This window comes from Abramis brama, assembly GCF_963993115.1.
Source record: "Abramis brama genome assembly, chromosome: 6".
Taxonomy (NCBI): domain Eukaryota; kingdom Metazoa; phylum Chordata; class Actinopteri; order Cypriniformes; family Leuciscidae; genus Abramis; species Abramis brama.
In genome coordinates this window covers 30,399,423-30,413,191 of record NC_139968.1, presented here as the reverse complement: position 1 = coordinate 30,413,191, position 13,769 = coordinate 30,399,423, and the positions used below count along the sequence as shown (strand labels likewise).

Below are 13,769 nucleotides of genomic sequence, written 5' to 3'. Positions count from 1 at the left end.
TGGCGTTCAGATGCGCATTAAGAATTGGTTCTATAGTTATGTGCGTTTGAATATATGTGCGCAGGTTTGGAATTCCCTACAAACCAAGCCTAAACAAATTACTGGTGTTTCCTTATAGTTTTAATTCAGAATTTTATTTTATTTTATCAATTCGGGGTAGATACGCAAATTGAGTTTTCCCGACGACGCTTTATCTGTAGAGTGGTAGAGGGATCCTCCATAGGGAGAGACTAGTTGGCACTTCAGCACTGCGTTGTCATCGGGTCCAGGCGAAGGGCCTTCGTCAGATCTGGAAACGGCCTGGATCCGGCAGGCTGCGGGAAAACCTCGGGATAAACACAGACACTAAAATTAGCGTAGATGCCATTCTTCTCATGATGTAACAAGTACATCAGGATTTATGGGAAGTGTTCCCGGTTCCAGCTGACCTAATCTATGCAGCCTAATATTGAATTATAGAAGTCTATAATGTATTATGTGAAGGTCAAAGAGATGTGTAGGTCAAAGAGATGTGTCTTTAATCTAGATTTGAACTGACAGAGTGTGTCTGCTTCCCGGACAATGTTAGGAAGACTGTTCCAAAGTTTTGGTGCTAAATAGGAAAAGGATCTACCGCCAGCAGTCGATTTTGATATTCTAGGTATTATCAACTGGCCGGAATTTTGAGATCGCAATAGACGTGAAGGAGTATAATGCGTTAAGAGCTCGCTCAAGTACTGCGGAGCTAAACCATTTAGTGCTTTGTAAGTAATCAGCAATATTTTAAAATTGATGCAATGTTTAATAGGGAGCCAATGCAGTTTTGACAGAACTGGGCTTATATGGTCATACTTCCTGGTTCTAGTAAGAACTCGAGCTGCTGCGTTTTGAACTAGCTGTAGTTTGTTTATTAAGCGTGCAGGGCAACCACCCAGTAGAGCATTACAATAATCTAGCCTTGATGTCATGAAAGCATGAACTAATTGTTCCGCATTTGTCAATGAGAGCATATGACGTAATTTAGATATATTTTTAAGATGGAAAAATGCGGTTTTACACATACTAGACACGTGACTTTCAAATGAAAGATTGGTATCAAAGAGCACACCCAGGTTCCTAACCGACGACGAAGACTTAACAGAGCAGCCGTCAAGTGTTAGACAGTATTCTAGGTTATTACGTGAGGACGTTTTTTGTCCAATAATTAGAATCTCTGTTTTTTCAGAATTTAGAAGTAGGAAATTACGAGTCATCCAATTTTTTATATCAGCTATGCATTCTGTTAATTTAGTGAATTGGTAAGTTTCGTTAGGTTTTGAAGAAATATAGAGCTGAGTATCGTCGGCATAACAGTGGAAGCTAATTCCATGTTTCCTAATGATATCTCCTAATGGTAGCATGTACAGAGTGAACAGCAGCGGTCCTAGTACTGAGCCTTGTGGTACGCCATACTGAACTTGTGATCGATGAGACATCTCTTCATTTACTGCTACAAACTGATAACGGTCAGATAAGTATGATTTAAACCATGCTAGTGCAATTCCACTAATGCCAACATAGTTTTCTAGTCTATTTAAAAGAATGTTGTGGTCGATGGTGTCAAACGCAGCACTAAGATCGAGTAACACTAATAGCGAGATACAACCACGATCGGATGATAAGAGCAAATCATTTGTGACTCTAACGAGTGCAGTCTCAGTACTATGGTATGGTCTAAATCCGGACTGAAAATCTCGAGATCTCAAGAAGCACACTAGCGATTGATGCTAGTGTTGGGGATTTCTTTTCCTTCTTCAAAGCAGAGACCAGGAGATGTTGGGATATCATTCAAGCAGAAGCTATTTATTGAGCGTTGCTGCAGTTATTTATTTTTATTTATACAGTTTAAAGTTACAGGGACAATGCACATTAATAAACATTTATGTAAATGTGCCAGTTTAGCCAACTTGGCTAATTTTCAACCGTAGTCCCTGGGCAGGTGTGACGTCAGATAGACTACATTAAAACAATCAACAATACTTATACATGCATTAAATCACATTTCATAAAATACATAAAGTACAGTAACACAAGGACAACAAAACATAAAACAAGGCAAAATATGCTTCAGATGATTTAAATAACTAAAAAGTATGGGCACACACTTGATTGTCTTTTAAACATGATTTTAAGGTAATTTTAAATGACCAATATGAATCAAAGTCTCTGATAGACGTAGGCAGACTGTTCCATGTGTGAGCTGCTCTCACAGAAAAAGCTGACTGTCCAAAGGCAGTTCTCCTCATTTGTATTACACAATCACCTCTTGACACAGACCTGGTGTGTCTAGCAACAGTTGTCTTCTGCTTTATAAAAGCAGTAAGTGGGGGAGGAGCTAAGCCATGTAAAATTTTATTAACAAGACAAGCATCTGTAAATTTGATAAGATTTTCCCAGGTCATTAAATTATGTTTTTTTAAACAGTAACAGTGGTGATAGGTATTTGGCTTCCTATCAAGCACCTTAGAAGCTTGATGGTAAAGTTGCTCCACGGGTTTAAGTGTTGTACTGGAAGCTTGTGCCCAGCTAGTCAAACAGTATAACAAATGTGGCATGATCATGGAATTAAAATATATTGTCGCTGCCTTTGTAGTTAAACAATTTCTGATATGACGGAAATTTGACAAATTGAATTTTACTGTATTAATAACTTTTTTTATTTGTTTTTTAAACGTTAAATTAGAATCAATTAATATACCTAGATATTTAAAATCAGATACCGTTGACAGCTGTTCCCCTGCAATACAAATATTGGGTGTGAAATTATCTGTTGACCTCTTCGTAAAAAACATAAATGAGGTTTTCTTTATATTTAAATGAAGACAGGAATTATTAAGCCATTGCATGACATCGGCCATCACTGCTGTAAGCTTAATAGCTGCTTGCTGTTTGGTCGGTGCATGTACATAAATGACAGTATCATCTGCATACATTTGAATGTCAGACTCATTGCATACAGTGGGAAGATCATTTATGTATATGCTAAACAACAGGGGCCCTAAAATTGAACCCTGAGGTACACCAATATTACAACTGATGGCCGATGACACCTCATCATTTATCCGGACTCTTTGTTCTCGATCTTCCAGATAGGATTGCATCCACTCAATAACTTTGGGGGCGACATTGAACCATGAAAGCTTTTTGAGTAGGACACCATGATAGTGTCGAAAGCTTTCTTTAGATCTAGGAATATGGCCCCAACAACTCCTCCTTTATCTAATTTAGATCTCACATTCTCCAGGAAAAAGCAGTTTGCAGTTTCCATGAATGGTTGAATCTAAAACCAAACTGCATAGGATGCAATCTGAAAGGGCTGTTGTTGAGGTGGCTAGTAAGTTGTTCTACTACATGTCTTTCAATTACCTTTGACACTATGGGTACTATGCTGATTGGTCTGTAGTTACAGACTGTAGCGACTGGGCTATTTGAATCATTCGTTCGTTTGATTCCGAATTAACAAATTCGGACTCTCTGTGTTTTCTAAGCACATTCCTGCCCAAAACGTTCTTTGCTAAGCTTATCAGAGCTTGTAACCTCCTGACTTCGAAATTATAAATCATACGCCAGGCTCCAGAGAGACTGGAGCAAATGGACTTTTACGACATTAATTGCCCCTCAGAGATACTCCAGAAAACCTGGAAACAACATTCCTTATTCCCTGTGGGGAGCTTCCAAAAGGACCCACAAAGAGATAACGAAACCTTACACACACACACACACACACACAAACATCCTCTGTGTGATATTCAGGATAGAAATATAGTTTTAATGTATGTAACTCAGATTTGGGTTTGACCTTCCTGTATGCATGTTTTATTAATTTGTTTGATCATATAATTATGATTTTCTAGTGTTGAGCTCTGAAATGTATTTGTGAAGAATGTTTCTCCAGGGGAATTGCCTTCCCCCCACCCACTTTGTTTTATGGCCTAACGGAATGTCGACAACCCAGGAATCTCACTGAGATTCTGGCAGAGGAGCAGAATTAAAGTGTTCATCCTAGATATTTTATATGTATAACCATTGAAGAAATATGCAAACCTGAATGTAATTTCTCTTTTCCACGATTGTTCTTCTCTGTGATATGTTTTTGTATTCTTGTAAACCTTAAAGGAATAATGTTTCAGAGGTGCACACTGTTGCGAATTCATAGGTATATGTCATGTGGTCTTTTTAAAGTCCAATTTTCATTCCCACTTGTAAATGCACATCACATTTTAGGTTAGTCTTATTCCCAGTTTGTTAATCGAACTTTTAATACTTATCTTACAGAGTAAGAAGGTACTTCCAGGCCGTAGCTTTTAAACATACCAAATTTGGTCTTGAATTAAACCTCCATATACCCGTAGGAAAGATATGGATACCAAATTATGATAAAATGCATTTTACTGCAGTTATAATTGTTTAATGTAGAAATGGCATGATCCTAAGACTGCCATAAAACATGCAAATCAAACTCATAGTGAGACAAAGAACTTTTCTCCCGCCTGGAATTTCGCGTTCCAATTGGCTCAAGCCCAGGGAGGAGTGAAATTCCTGTGCCCTAGAAAAGCGGTTACACTCCGCGTTCCGCTGAGTTCTGTTCTGTATTTCCTTTCGTCTTGTTTTGTTCCTGCATTTTCACGAACCCGCCTCGTCAGCGAGAAGACCTTATGGCTCCCTTTGGGAGCGTTTTCAATTTTCTTTAAGTCTTTTCTTTATTTTCGTCTTCGGACTCCACGAAGCAAACGCAGCAGACAACTTCAACTCAAAGAGAAAGACTCTTTCGAAAACCCCGCTACCGCGCTCACCAGAAGACACGAGAGCGCGAGCCCTGCTTTCTTAAAGAAACACACGCACGCTGGTCTTAGGACACACGCATGAACTCTGCGTTCTTCAGCAACAAAGAGAACCATTTTGCAAGATAAGTTTATTGAACTTTTAATGTGATTTGATTCCTTGCTGTCTCTCAAAAGGTTGCCTGTGATTTTGCCATGCAGAGATCATCTCGGTGATCTCTCTCATCCTGAACTTTAGTTTCACTTTCTCCCTTTCATCCTCTCCCTCTCTCATCTGTTATCCGTTTGGTCTTGTAATGTTTTCATCCGTATGTTTCTGTTGTAAATATGTATTTACTCTGTGTATACTCGTAGTTTCAATGTAGTATTAGTCTAATTATTAAATTCCATATGTCCTTGACTGACTCTGTTTTAATTGCCCATGTTACTTAGTCCCTGAAATGTTCGATCTTAGCTATATGCTTTATCTTGGTACGATTTAAGTAAGCTAATTTTACAAACATAGAAAGTTGTCTTTTCAAGGCCTGGAAAAGATACTCTTTCTCGTGTTTGTAAGAAGGATAATTTTCCTTGAGAATTAAGTTAATCTTACGTTCAAAACAGATTGTTTGATAACTAAATTAATTCCATTAAAGTTATCCCATTACTTCGAGCTGAAATAAGACTATTTGATGTATTAATGACGAACCATAACCCGTTATGGTAATCATTCATATATCAATCTAGTTCAGCTGCGATAAATTAATTTAACTGTAACATACAAAATGTAGGATTGAGTGCGAAACAAACACAAATGAATCTTCCAGGTGAATTGTTCAAACATAATTTCTCACAGAACTGAACATTCCAGACACCAAATCACCAACCCCAGAGCCATAAAAGAAGGCTCCAGCCAGCCAGTCTCCGCTGACCAACGAAAACCCCCAGCTAAGAACTTTATGGCCATGCAAGCTTCAAAGAAGATGAGCCCAACTAAAGGAAGAACTGGTCAATGTAAGATAGCTTGGAAAAGAATGATTGGCTCAGAGATAGCACAATTCAGCCCGATCAAGATAACAGCAGAAGCTGCTCGAGCCCACAACATTCCAGACTCCCCCCTCCTTAAGGACCTCTGATAGACCTCAGGGTGTAAAATCGTTTCAAACCACAGAGCTGAGATTTTACCTATAACATAAATAAAATCATTCAAGAACAATTTTCAATGGACTTATAGATCAAGCATCATGCAACGACATGATTCTATATTGTTCCTACAATAGATGGGTGTATCTGATATGCTTAGATGCCATACAATTCATGTAATTGTTATAATTGTTAGATGTTTGAATCAAAATGTGTTGTGTTTCATATCAATATTATCGTATGTTCTTAATTCAAAGGATGGCTTGATTGAAATCTGTGGAAAATGTTTCGGATTCTTATAATAGTAATAATGTCTTAGCTGTGGCCTCTGTACTCTTTGCTAGAGCTTAGAGAGTAAGGAGAGCACAGATAAGCTTGATTTATGATAAGAAGTGAAGAGAACGCCACCTCCTAAACAAAGACAGTGTCTAATTGGTTAGAACTGATCCAGGAGGCTGGGCGGACATTTGAGTTTAAAATCTTAACACCAGAACAAAGTTTAGAGTTTTCAGTGCAGAACCAAAAATGCAGCGGGAGATGAAGATCTAAGACAGACAAGTAACCATGTAAAACGCGCAGACGAAATAACCCAAATCAAGATCTGAAGAACATGGGTTAAACAGCTTCATTCAAGCCATCATCTACTCTTCTCAATTTCCTTTCTTTTCTTAGTTTCCTTTCTTTTCCGTTGTGAGTCTCGGTTCTAAGTTAAGTTTTGCGACAAGATTTCGAGCCACGTTTCTTCTGCAAAGCCAGCTTCAAACAAAGACTTTCATTCCGCCAGCACGCCACGTGACTGACCACGTGACCCAGACATCAGGCACGGAGACCAGCCAACGAACGGACCGGGAAAACCCTTTACACGCAACAAAAAGGGAATCCCCAAAAGCAAAGACAAGCAAGTACTGCCTCCAGAGTCCAGACTCTTAAACTGAACTGGTGTATTTGATACTGATTTAATAACCTACCCAGCAAACATTGGTCCGACGGCAACGTCGTGTCCCTGGCCAAAAATAGTCGCGGTATGACGGCATAAATCGGTAAAAATATGTAACACAGAACATTTCCTAAAAATGCATTCAGATACATGTGTGCATGTCTACAGTTATCTGAGGTTGCATGTATAATTGTTATTTTGACTTTTAGCTACGTGTAGTTCAATATATACCATGTTGTGTTTCGGGTGAGAGAGGACGTCACCATGGCGACGTCTTTTACACGTGCATTTATAGTCCATCATGACCCTCTATGAAATCAATTGTGATAAAGCTGTGCTTAATCCTTGCGTGGTTAATACTGCAATAATTAATTAAATTTTTTATTAAATTAAAGTTTTAATAAGTTGTGTGAATACGTCCACTGACGTCCTTTACACGTCTATAGTATCGGGTGAGAGGACGTCACCTGGCGACGTCTTTTACACGTGCATTTATAGTCCATCATGACCCTCCATCATGGAATCCTTGTGAAATATGCAAAAGCTGTGCTTAATCCTTGCATGGTTAATACTGCAAAAATTCATTTAATTGCCCAAGTAGTTTTTAAGAGGTTCCACTGACGTCCTTTACACGTCAAGGCTGTGAATACACGTCCACTGACGTCCTTTACACATCTAGTCAAGCAAGACAGAAAAAAAACCCCCAGGAATTATCTTTATGAAATACACGAATTGTATACAAAGTAAATATATTTACTTTATCTTGTTTAAATAAATTATAATCACACAGTTCCCAGTGTGGTTAAGTGAATGCAAAGCCTCTGCATTTTAGTCATTATTTCAACCTGTAGCCTACCTGATACGTTGTGTTTTTTTTTTATTTTTTTTTTTTATGGAATGTATGCATGTAAAACAGAAATATATCTGGTCACCATTTATGTCTGAGTTGGATGTAATTGCCAAAACTGTGCTGCCAAGATGTAACAAAAGATCTCCCGACATTACCAAATCCCGCGATAGGTTAGATTATCTCACGAGATGTTATGGTTTTCCCCATAGACTCACTCCGGAACACTGAAGTTTGAACAACCACGAAGAGAGGAGGAATTGAGGCCCATATTATTAAAAATCTACTGTTGGGTACGTACATTTTGTATTATTAGATTCACGTGCTAGAGTTTTACTTGTTTGACATGAATGAACCGAAAGAAATGATGCCCCACATTGTCAACTGAAATTGGCTAACTGAGTTTGGCTAAAATTAGCTAGGCTAAAAGTTGCTTTGAACTTATACAACGGTATACCATAGTATTAAGTATGTTTAATGATACAGTCAAAGTTATTACTGTAAATTATTAATGTAGCCTTTTGAGAGTTTCTTTCAGAAAGTAAATTATCTGAAGTAGAATGAAATGTTTAGCTGGATTTGAACATGTATGTTTTCAGTAACTGCTTTAAAAATTTTGTAATTTTAGAATTGCTAAACATGTCTATTCAGGGGACATCACAGCCCACCTGTCTTTATCAGAAATGTCCTGTTCACTTTCTCACTGTTACACACCTAGTTAAGGGTCTTTCTCAAGGGCACCACAGTGGTATTGAAGAGGCAGGGGACAAATGCTGTTTTGAATTTAGCTGAAGACCATACAAATATTTTGAAAATAAGTGCATGTCATTTACCTCAAATTTTTAATTTTCATTTATTTTAAAAACAAATATATTCTCTTCCCTTAGATGCTGTGAAGAGGTGGAGCCCACATGCTACAGACACTGAAATTGATGCAGCAATGGCAGAACACCTGAAACACACTCCAGGAAGAGCTGGGGGTGGTGGATACAAAAAATGAGCCAAACAATGTGTTTAAGGGATAGTTCACCCAAAAATGAAAATTGTCATCATTTACTCAACCTCATGTTTCAAACCTGTATACCTTTCTATGCTAAACACAAAGATGTTTGGAAGAATGTTTGTAAACAAGCAGATGTCGCTTCCCATTAATAATCATTTTTTCTCCAACAATGGTAGTCAGTGGATGCTCTATTTGCTTGGTTACAAACATTCTTCAAAATATCTTCTTTTGTGTTCAGCAGAAGAAAGAAACTCATACAGGTTTGGAATTTGGTGATTAAATTACATAATTTTCATTTTTGGGTGAACTATCTTTATATAATAATTCAGTATTTTGCAATTGGTATTTTAGTTTGGTTAACAAATCGAGAGCTTAGAATTATAAGGTTCTATCTCCGTTTATTGTAGTTTATTGAGCATCAAAGTTTTTAAACTCTGTTTATGTTTTGTGAGATGGAACCTTTTATTTTATTAATAACTACTAACAATTTTTTTTTTTTTACAAAAATAACACCACACAGGCATTAATAAACACCTAATGGATCAGATTGTCAAAAACTCAATTTCAACCAAAAGTGGAGATAGAACCTTAAAATTCTAAGCTCACGAAATGTTAAACATTGAAAAAAATGAAGAGAAATTTTGGCTGTTCAATATCAATAAAATGTTGTGCTTAATCAGAACATGCTTCTTTTTTGCTTATGTCCACAAATAATGTGTTATTGTTTTTGATGTACACGTGATTAAAACGTTTTATTGACGTTCAGGTCTGACTGGACCAATTTTGGACCTTTTTAGAACCTTTGTCAAGATGTGTAGGCTAAACCTCAAGACTTGATTGTCTTTCACGATGTTACACAATAGGTGTGTGATTATTTTATATGCAGGCTTATATATACACTTAAATTATGCAGCAACACATTTAAACACATATGACGACGCATTTAGACGTCCAGGGACGCGCAGAAGAGACGTGGAATTCACGGCCAGAAAAGACGTGGAATTCACGGCCAGAAATGACGTCGGTTCAACTTCCATTTTGGAACTATTTTTCAACCATGACGGGACGTCTCGGACGGACGTCTTTTCAACGGTCATTAAACGTCCAAATGTTTGCTGGGTAGGAAACGATAAAAGGGTTAAACTAATGATTGATGGTTCATTCAGGTTGTGTTTTATAAGTGCATAGAAACTTGGGATTACATCATCTCACTCTTAAACTCACTCTTAAAACTTAATCTTTCCTTACTCTCTTTCTTTCTGCAACGCGTATGAATGTGTGTGTCTGTGTTAGATATTAGTTGTATGTGTTAGAATAATCAATAAAGTCTTGTTTGTATTTTAAAGAGAAATATTACTTGTGTTATTGTGCTTACAAATTTAATGTCTTAAACTTCTGATCTAAGTTACCTTGCTAACTATATAGTGTTTCACTATAGTTCGGATATTTATATCCGTTGCAGAGTTGATAATTGCAGCCATTTCAAATGAACCGCGAACGATTTGCTCGGTTGTAATAAGTGACTCTTTTGAATTCCCTATAAATTAATTAATAATTCCTTTGAGCTAAATTGTAATCACTACAAATTACAAATATCTTACAAAAATATTAATCATATTCATGATTAATTATTAAAATTCCCTATAGATCATTTGAGCTAATATTAATATTAATGTACAACCCATTGTTGCTACAAGACCTTAGATGTATCACCTGATTTATGAATCGGTGTTATTATAGCTGTCTTCCATGATTTAGGATAAATTCCTTCATTGATGGATCTATTAATAATATGAGTTAATGGACTAGACAAACACTCATTAAACACCTTCAAAAACATTGTGTCCAGTCCATACACATCTTTGGCTTTGGAATTCTTTAGGGAACTTATTATCATTCTCACTTTGGCTTCAGAAATTTCCTGGATCTCCAATACAGGTTTATTGTAGTTTGCAGGCATCATATTTAGAGAATTAGTAGATAGGTTATGTGTCAGAGTCGATACTGATTCTACAAAGTATGAATTAAAAATTGCTACTATTTGAGCTTCGTCCTGTGTAATACTATTATTAAAACAGATTTCCAAGCGCTGTTCATTACCATTATGATGTTTTCCTGTCAACCTCTTTATGTTCTCCCAAATCAATTTGGTATTTCCCTTTGCTTGGTCAATAACATTAAGAAAAAAATTCGCTTTTGCTTTCCTAATCTCTTTTGTTACCTTATTTCGTAGGCCTACAAACTTTAATCTATCAGTTACTAGTTTTGATTTTAGAGCTGCTTTCAATGCCGAATCTCGTTCTCTCATCAGTTTGTGTATATTACTACTTAGCCATGGAAACACATTTTTTTTTCTGCGGTCAGGTTTAGTTCTCCTTAGAAAATTATTCATCGTACGTTGAATTGTGGAGAAACAAATCTGACAGTCAGAGTCAACATCCGAATAAGACAATATATTATTCCATTCAATTTCTTTAATTGCATTTTCAAAGTCATTTTGTTGTCCCTTAGGTATTCTGAGCTGACTATGCTTTTTTACATAACAGTTAAAACGCATTTTTGTCAGTTTCCTAACTCCAAGTATTAAATTATGGTCGGATAACCCAGTGATCAAATTGAATGTTTTAACAATTCTCTCTGGTTTATTACTGATTATCAGGTCTATCAGTGTTTTTGACCTCTGTGTTATTCTTGTTGGTCCCTTAATTAGTTGTGTCATGTCAAAAATATCTGTAATTTGTTTAAGGGCACTTCTATTACGTTTATCCTCCCAGTTTATATTAAGATCCCCCATTAAAATTACCTCTTTTCCAGAATTACATTCTTTTAGTATACTCTTTAGTTGATCTAAAAATAAAACTAGTGTGGACGAGGGTGGTCTATACAAGCCAATAAGGCTGAAGGACATTTGTGGAGACAATGTAATATTAAGTCCGATACATTCAAGCCCATTTTCATGTTTCCACTGGATTTGACGGCAGTTGATGGTATCTCTGACATAAAACATTAACCCCCCTCCTCTTCCTTCAGGCCTGTCCCTCCTAAAGATATTATAGCCTGGGATACTTAATGCTGCACTTGGGGAATTTTTATGTAGCCAGGTCTCCGATAGACACAGGTAATCCAAATTAGAGTTTACAATAAGATGTTGAATTTGTTCACTTTTCCCTGTGACACTACGAATGTTTATGTGTCCTCCAAGTAATTCCTTAGGTTTTGCTCGTGGATCCCACAGCATTCAGTGGATCCCATTGCATTCAGTTCGTCCAACAATCTTATCTAAAGAAAGTTGCCTTGCAATTGTATATACATTTAGGGGGAGGGATTTACATTGAGGTTGAACAAAGCATGTAAATGAAGTATAAAGGTTAAGGAACCCACCCTAGACTCCAGTGTGTTACCAGTCTCAATCCAATCAGCATAACTATTCAAATGCATATATGCTAATCCAATCAGCCCAACCATTCCACGTCTGGGGCTGTGGCTCTGGCTCCAAGAGCCATTAAAGACAATAAAGAGAAAACAGGAATTGCAACTTTGCTGAGCAGAATCATTCGTGTGATATCATCATCTTAGCCTTAAAAGCTAAATACAATATTCTTTACCGTGATGTTATGTACGTAACGGAAGCATATTTGAAATAGATTCTTAAATTTGTTATTCCACACTAGGCTGCGGTCTTTTGCCTCCCATGCCGTGGACCACGGTTCGAATCCCACTCGGAGCGGGTCAGTAGAACTGGTTTCATCTGATCGAAGTTAAAACCTAAAACATATTCATTGCATTGATGCAGTACATATAGGTGTTGATTCATATTACATCTGGTGAATACCCTATTATCGACTGCATAACACAATTAAACTGCAACATTTACATTGCATTTATGCATTTAGAAGATGCTTTTATCCAAAATGACTTACATTGCATTCAGGGTTTACATTAGATCAGCTCATGCATTCCCTGGGGTTTACGGTTAATGTATATCAGGGTAAGGTGTATTTGCTTGTTTTTGTATGTCAGTTTACAGGAATAGAGAACAGACAGCAGAGGAGTGACAGAGAAGTGAATCCCGTGTCTGAGAGCCATGTTGGGTCTGCTCTATAAAACATCAGTAGGCTACTCGATGAGAAAATAGATCATGGAGAAAGAATCACATCACTCACATTTCTAGGAGAACTGAGACTAAAGACAGGGCTGAAGCCCTTAAAGAGTACAATTGCCGATATTAAACAACCCTAGCTAATGTTATTTGGCTGAGTAAGGAAAGTGAGCATGCAGACACACACACACTCTTGTCACGAACCGCTCTGAGACACGAGGGTAGAGGATCCAATTGCAGATTTATTAAGGGGCAATCCAGACACGTAATCCAATAAACAGGCAATGGGTCAAAACACAGGTAGACAGTCCAAACAAACAAAACAAAACAAAACAAAAACAAGACAGGCAGGGGTCAGAGGCAAGAAATCCGAAAACCAAGAAATCCGAAAACCAAGAAATCCGAAAACCAAGAAATCCGAAAACCAAGAAATCCGAAAACCAAGAAATCCGAAAACCAAGAAATCGCTCAGAGTTGCAGTGTGACACTAAAAGAAAATTAGCAGTGAATGATGGGGTGAACCAGGCTTATATGGGGTGAACTATACAAGATAACAAGACACAGGTGAATGTGATAATGAGTGTTGATGAGTCCGGGCAGTGAGTTCTGGGAAATGTAGTTTGTGAGTGAAATATGATAGTCTGGTGTGGAGTGCCCTCTGGTGGCTCTCAAGGGCACTCCAGCTGGTGACCGTTACACACACACACACACACACACACACACACACACACACACACACACACACACAGAGTAAAGCTTGTGGATTCATTGCCTTCCCAATAGATGGTTGATTTCCCAATAACCCACACAACCATCATCTTTTTTTTTTTTTCAGACCACATCCACTGTTGTGGTTTCACTGAAGCTGTGATTCGATTGGTCGTCTCTGCTCTGGTGGGCGTGGCTACTGTTGCTGTGCTGGTTTATGACATCAGATCTACAAGAAGTGAGCTGAAGAAGAG

General features: G+C 37.5%; 2 long non-coding RNA genes across 2 annotated transcripts in view; both read left to right on the top strand.

The window, feature by feature from the left end:
* The window catches only part of LOC311085736, a 21,992-nt gene extending 8,223 nt beyond the window's left edge, over positions 1-13,769 (top strand). The window contains exon 4 of the long non-coding RNA XR_014606925.1: positions 13,643-13,769. This is a non-coding gene — a long non-coding RNA (uncharacterized lncRNA). The remainder of the gene's footprint in view (positions 1-13,642) is intronic.
* Positions 7,882-9,207, top strand: LOC311084489. The gene is made up of 2 exons (XR_014606540.1): positions 7,882-7,998; positions 8,593-9,207. It is a non-coding gene; the product is annotated as an uncharacterized lncRNA (long non-coding RNA).